The sequence below is a fragment of the Mytilus trossulus genome, chromosome 8 (assembly GCF_036588685.1).
Source record: "Mytilus trossulus isolate FHL-02 chromosome 8, PNRI_Mtr1.1.1.hap1, whole genome shotgun sequence".
Lineage (NCBI taxonomy): Eukaryota > Metazoa > Mollusca > Bivalvia > Mytilida > Mytilidae > Mytilus > Mytilus trossulus.
In genome coordinates, this window is record NC_086380.1 from 14,191,121 (window position 1) to 14,197,048 (window position 5,928).

At 29.1% G+C, this 5,928-nt stretch overlaps 1 long non-coding RNA gene across 1 annotated transcript; it reads right to left on the reverse strand.

The window, feature by feature from the left end:
- Nucleotides 1-3,313: 3,313 nt before the first annotated feature.
- Nucleotides 3,314-5,503, reverse strand: LOC134681670 (uncharacterized). The gene is made up of 3 exons (XR_010100655.1): nt 5,441-5,503; nt 4,367-4,435; nt 3,314-3,910 (listed from the first exon to the last, which is right to left on the reverse strand). It is a non-coding gene; the product is annotated as an uncharacterized LOC134681670 (long non-coding RNA).
- Nucleotides 5,504-5,928: the final 425 nt, after the last annotated feature.

Sequence of the window (5,928 nt, forward strand, 5' to 3'; positions counted from 1 at the left end):
AAGATTTCAAATCACATGTTTATTATTTCATACAAAGCGATCAATCCGATTCCTTACATTGCTTATGTCATTAGGTATAAATTTGAATTGACACAAACAAATTGTGGATGATACTTGACAAAAAAAACCTGGGGGAAAGCGGCTGTGCGTAACTTCCCTTACGGGCCGTCAAATATGGCAGATGGTAGTATCTGTATGATTTGGTATATAACAACAAGCATATCAAGTGTTCTGGAGATATATTGGTTCTATAAGACTTTTAAAAAAGAAGAAGCCGTGCGTAACTTTGGAGGTAGTTGTTCGCAACGAATGTATACACAACGGCTGTTGATATCGTTAAAAGAACAAAGCTTAGCCCAATGCGTGCCTCATCATGTTTATGATTTGTATTTTGAAAACATAAGATTTTAAAAGTTGTAATTTTTCTTCATCAACAAAATGTAAGCATCAAATTGTTGAATTGTTATTTTACATAACAGATAACAAAAAGACATTTTATTAAGTTAAATAGAGCATTCACGTAGACATAATTTTTTGTGGTAAACTTTCATCGTCTATTAATTGTTAGCTACAATAAGTAAGAGTTTATTGTACAGAAAATGTTAATTCACAGGGAGGGAGGTCTAAATATAGATGCACTTAAAGATATACGCGGGTATGTTAATGCTGTATTTTCGAAAAAATGAAAAATGATACTTAAATTTCGACTTTTAATAAAAAGACTTTTTGACTCATTTATAGTGTAATTTGTTATATTTTTTAGATTTGCTAGTAAGTTGACAATATAAATTTTCGTTTTCAAAAATAACATTCTCAAATTATCACGTGGTTATCACGTGACACTCAAAATCTATTTTATAAACGTGAAAACAGTAAACTCAAAAGTGCTAGCGTGTAGACAGTCTTGTTTTTCTAAATATTGTTATCTGTGGATAGCTTATATACCAAAGTATTAGAAAAGTGCTACTCGCCTCCTTTGAATAAAAAGATTAAATACATAAACGGAGATTTTCGGCTGAATTGTGCCAAAAATACTTTGACCTTCAGATATTACAACGTCTAACACTTAAACGGTATTAACAACATGAACCGAGTAGCAGTTTTCAAAAAATATTAATATTCAGCTTTCTGTACGTTAACTTGACTCAAAAATTCATCATTTCTACACGCTAGCACTTTTGAGTCAAAGTTAACGTGTTTCACAATTTTTTGTGTCCGACATTGTTTACAAACGCACAAGTGACTTTCAAAGGGAAGTAATTCTGTAAACAGAAATAAAAATTTCAGTCATCGGGAAATTATTGCTGATCTTTATTTAAATGTACTTTTTGTTGCATCTTCTCCATAACCAAATATTTAATAAAAGAAACAAACTATTTAAATATACATATTTTACTCGGAGAATAGCATGAATAGATCAGAATGATTATAATTACACATCGGCTTGGGGTATGAAGCCCCTTTTCTTTCTGTTTGGTATTTTTTGGCAAAAAAATTATGTATTGAATTTTTCTACGGACTCTGTAGCTTTATCTACCAATAAAACATGACCTCCGTGTATTTGCACAACAGTGTGGGAAGTGTCGTTAAACACCATTCAATCAATCAGATAGCTCTTTGAATTCTATTTTGTCAGGTGAGGTGCCTGCAATGTTTGGGTTTTGCCACTTGTAACAGTGTAAACCTTTAGAGTGTACAATAAAATCATGAATCTTGCTCATTCTTCATAAATCATACAGACCCATACACTGTTCATCATTCAGTCGTTGGTCACAGTGGCAATCACACCATATATAATGACAGCTTGAAATATATATTCAATGTCCTGCTTTTTCTCTCTCTCAATAAATTTAATTACCACATGCTGATAGAAAACATACTTTAAGAAAAATAGATGATGTTTTCATAACAAAAAAACTTATGGTGCCATGGTCAGTAAGTATGGGACTATTAAATCAATTTATACCAAATATATGATAGTGCAAGAGCTAATGGAAATTTAATTATATTTCAAATCCTGCAACATTTTTTTCACACATACCCTTTATACACCATGTACACATTTAATGAATATTCTGTGTCTCATTCAAGCATACTTAAAACTCCAAAATATGTATTTATTCTATGTATGTATATATATATATATATATGTACCATTATCTCTGTAACTTATAAATTTGCAGAATATTTTCTGTTACAGCTAATTTCCTAAAGCTTGTAGAGTAAAACTTTGGTTGACTTGCTTGTCTTGTTTGTATAAATATTTACCCAAGCTTAAAGCTTAAAGCACTTAAGATTGTCATCTTCAAACAATAAATATAGGCAAACTTAAACCTGTAAATATTATAGTGAAATTCAATTGGATGTTATCTAAATTATTATTGTACAATATACAAACAAAGCAAGCAAGGTAACCTAAGTCTTGCTCTACATGCTTTAGGAAATTAGCTGTAATCTCTTTTTAAGGTACAGGAAACAGAAATATAGGTATATATAGGGTGTAAAGTTTATTTAAAGAATATATAATAATAATTTTGCAGGGTAAAGAAAAGATGCTATTTGAATAAAAATAATAGAGAAAAATTCTCATAGCAACTAATTGACAACCCCCCTCACCCCCCAGTTCAGACCCAAATTAATGAATCTGTGGCCTAAATCTGTATAAATTAGAATAATCATGAACTTGGACAACTGTTTTGATTATCTATATTTTATTAATATCAATTTAATATATTATCTTTTATAATTGCAATGCTAACCATCAATGAGGTGTTTATTTTTAAGGATAAAGCAACATTAAACTAGCAGACATCAGTTTAAATCATGTTGAACTGAATAAGAAAAGTTATTATAATATTTATCATCTTTTAAAGCTTCATGTAATTAGATAATTGAATTAATATTGATAATTGCTCCTCAATAAGCATTATTTGGTACTTTCTGAAAAGGGGGTGTGAATGTTTTTGTAAGGGAATATATGATCAGTGTCTGCCAGAAAACCTCAAAGTTTTTCATTTAACCCAAGTAATTTAAAATATACATTCACTGATTGATTGACTTGAAATTGTGTATTAAATGCAGCTAACATGACTTATTTTACTTCATGTGGTATGTTTTTCAATGTGTCACAACTTACCATCATAACCAAATAACATATATTTTTTTTGTTTTTGTTATAAAACATGTTTCACAATCAATGAAATTAGGGAATGAGTGTTCCTATTGATGAATCTATATGCTAATTTGTATGTGAAAACATTTCATCATTCCTAACACTTTTGCTTTTGTTTCACATTATTATTAATAAACTCTATTAATGATTTTGATTTTAATATTCCATGGAGCACAGCTAAATATAATTTATCCACTGAATGAAATCACAATTTGTACACAGTGACACATTTATGAAGTAAAAGTTCTGTGAAACATCCTCTCCTCAGTGATCATAATTAGGACACTATATCACATATGTATTCCACTTTCTTATAAAATTTTTCCTTTGTTTGATCATGAACTAACACATGTTCCAGAATCATTGCAGTTAGTTATTCATTCATTTCAACATATTTCCTTTTGCTGAACCTGCTTTTTCATACAGTAAATTTTTTTCTCACTTTTTTTTAATACAGTCAATTAACTTCTAATTTGTATTCCTTTAAGCACAGTTAAAACAGTCTTGATTCCATTAATTTTGTCACACATATGTATAAGTAAAGAGTTGTCTTTTCAGGAAAATGAATTTTCTCTTTATATCTCATGTACAGGAATCTGATATGAACATAATATCCTTGTTTGGGTATCATTTGTTGATCTTCCTTAGAATGAAAAGTGCAGTCCTTGTGTCTTATTCATTTTATCAATTGTGCTATTGTATTGGAAGTAGCCATTGTTTCTCATTCATCTTAAAATCCTGCAAAAAAAATGATATTATTATACACAATATAATTAATTTATAAGCCCCATTGCTATATATATATATATGCATACTATCTATTACTTCAATCATTGTACTTGATTTATATAATAATATGCTCTTAATGTGCCCTGTTATTAATATTTTGAACATAACAATTATCTTATTTATATTCTTATTCTGATACAAAAAGAGAACTTCTATATAATCAAATTTTAGTAAGCTTAATAGCTATAGCCCTTAGTATCAGCAGTGGTTGGTAAAACTAATAGTAAACTTACATGTTTGTAATAAAATAATTGCCATGCTTGTTTACTTTCTTAACACATAAATATAATAGACAGAGTAATCTAAACTCATAAGCAATTAATCTTTAAATAGCTTTCATATCACTTGATGTGACTATAAAATATTAAAGTGTCAGTAACAATAATATAATATTTGAATGCTTACATCATAATGCAGACTTCCTACATGTCAACTCACTTGGAAGCAGTAAAAAAAAACCAGTGAATACAAATTCTGCAAAAGACAAATATAAAATTGCATTTATATAATCAAAACTTTAAAAGCAATAAACACACCAAAAGTTTTTTGTTAAACATGCAGGAAAAAAGCAATAAAGGAGATACTTAAAAAAACTGTTAGGTATTTAATCTGTATGATATTGAAATATTTACATCAATGTAGATTGACACCTTTTAAAGTCACTTATTTGGATTAGCAAATCCTACATTAGTAATCAATAGTCTTTATGTCAATTGAATGAAAGTGGTGATCAATTTAAAATTTTCAATGTCTATTACTAAAAATTAAATTGGATAATATATTAACTGAGATGAGCAAATTCTCTCATTTTGTAAAATCTCAGTAGCCTGATAACTGAAATATAACTTTAATAATAGTACATTTTATTTGTTTGAACATGCATTTATAAATTCTGGTATTTTTTTATAAACTTAGAAATGACAATGGATATATAAATACTATTTGTGAAATAAATCCATGTTTTATTTTAATAAAATTTATGCTTAAATCACAATAAAAAAAAATATTCTGAATTGAAACAATGTCATTCTCTGTTTAAAATGTAAAAACACCAACACTGTTCATTTGCGTGGGTGGTGTATACATTAAAGTATAAACAAAAAATGACTAAGCTTAAGGATAGTTAGACTGGGTATGATAATATAGGGGGTGCACCCCTTACTACCAAAGTAGAAATGAATAGTTTTAATTTATTGCATACACTAAACCAAGGGGGAATTAAGGGGGGTGTAATTATTATGTAACAGTTAGCTTGGGAAAAATCAAGTCTAATATAACTTATATTAAAACAATCTTTCTCCGAGCATTGTTTCCATTTAGCTAACTTGATTGATTCCTTGATTGATTCATAGGTCAACAGTTTTCGTCGTCGGTTTTCCAAATAAATGACGAATTATAAATGTTTTGATTCACTTCAACAAATTCAATAAGAAGAAATTGGTACCGGTGATAAAGAGTTACAATTTACAACGTATTTACCTCAAAATGTATGCAAAATCCACCTTTCCATTGTAATTTCCATGTGCCGACTTCTGTGACAAGTGCTCAACAGCTGATAATAATGACTGTGACATGTGACAAGCTAAACATTGACGTTGATGAATCTTAGTTTTTGGCGATTTTATTACTTAAAACTGTAAGTGTTCAAGGGAACAATGGTCATGTATGAAGATATTGTTAATGTCGCAATGCCGTTGTCGAAAAACAACAAGTTGATAAATCTTTGACCTCGGTGAAGCCAAAAAATCACCACTCTATAGCAAATTCTCCCAACGTCCGATTTAGCCAATCAAAATTCGTATAGTTTCGAAAATGACGTAATATATGAGATTTCGATGCAATCACCAAAAATTGTAAAAAATTATTTGAAACCGCATTAACCTACCCGCGTAATGTTCCAATATACACATATATACTGAAACGAAAAAAAGAACATAGACTCAAGAACAATGAGATTATGAAGCAGA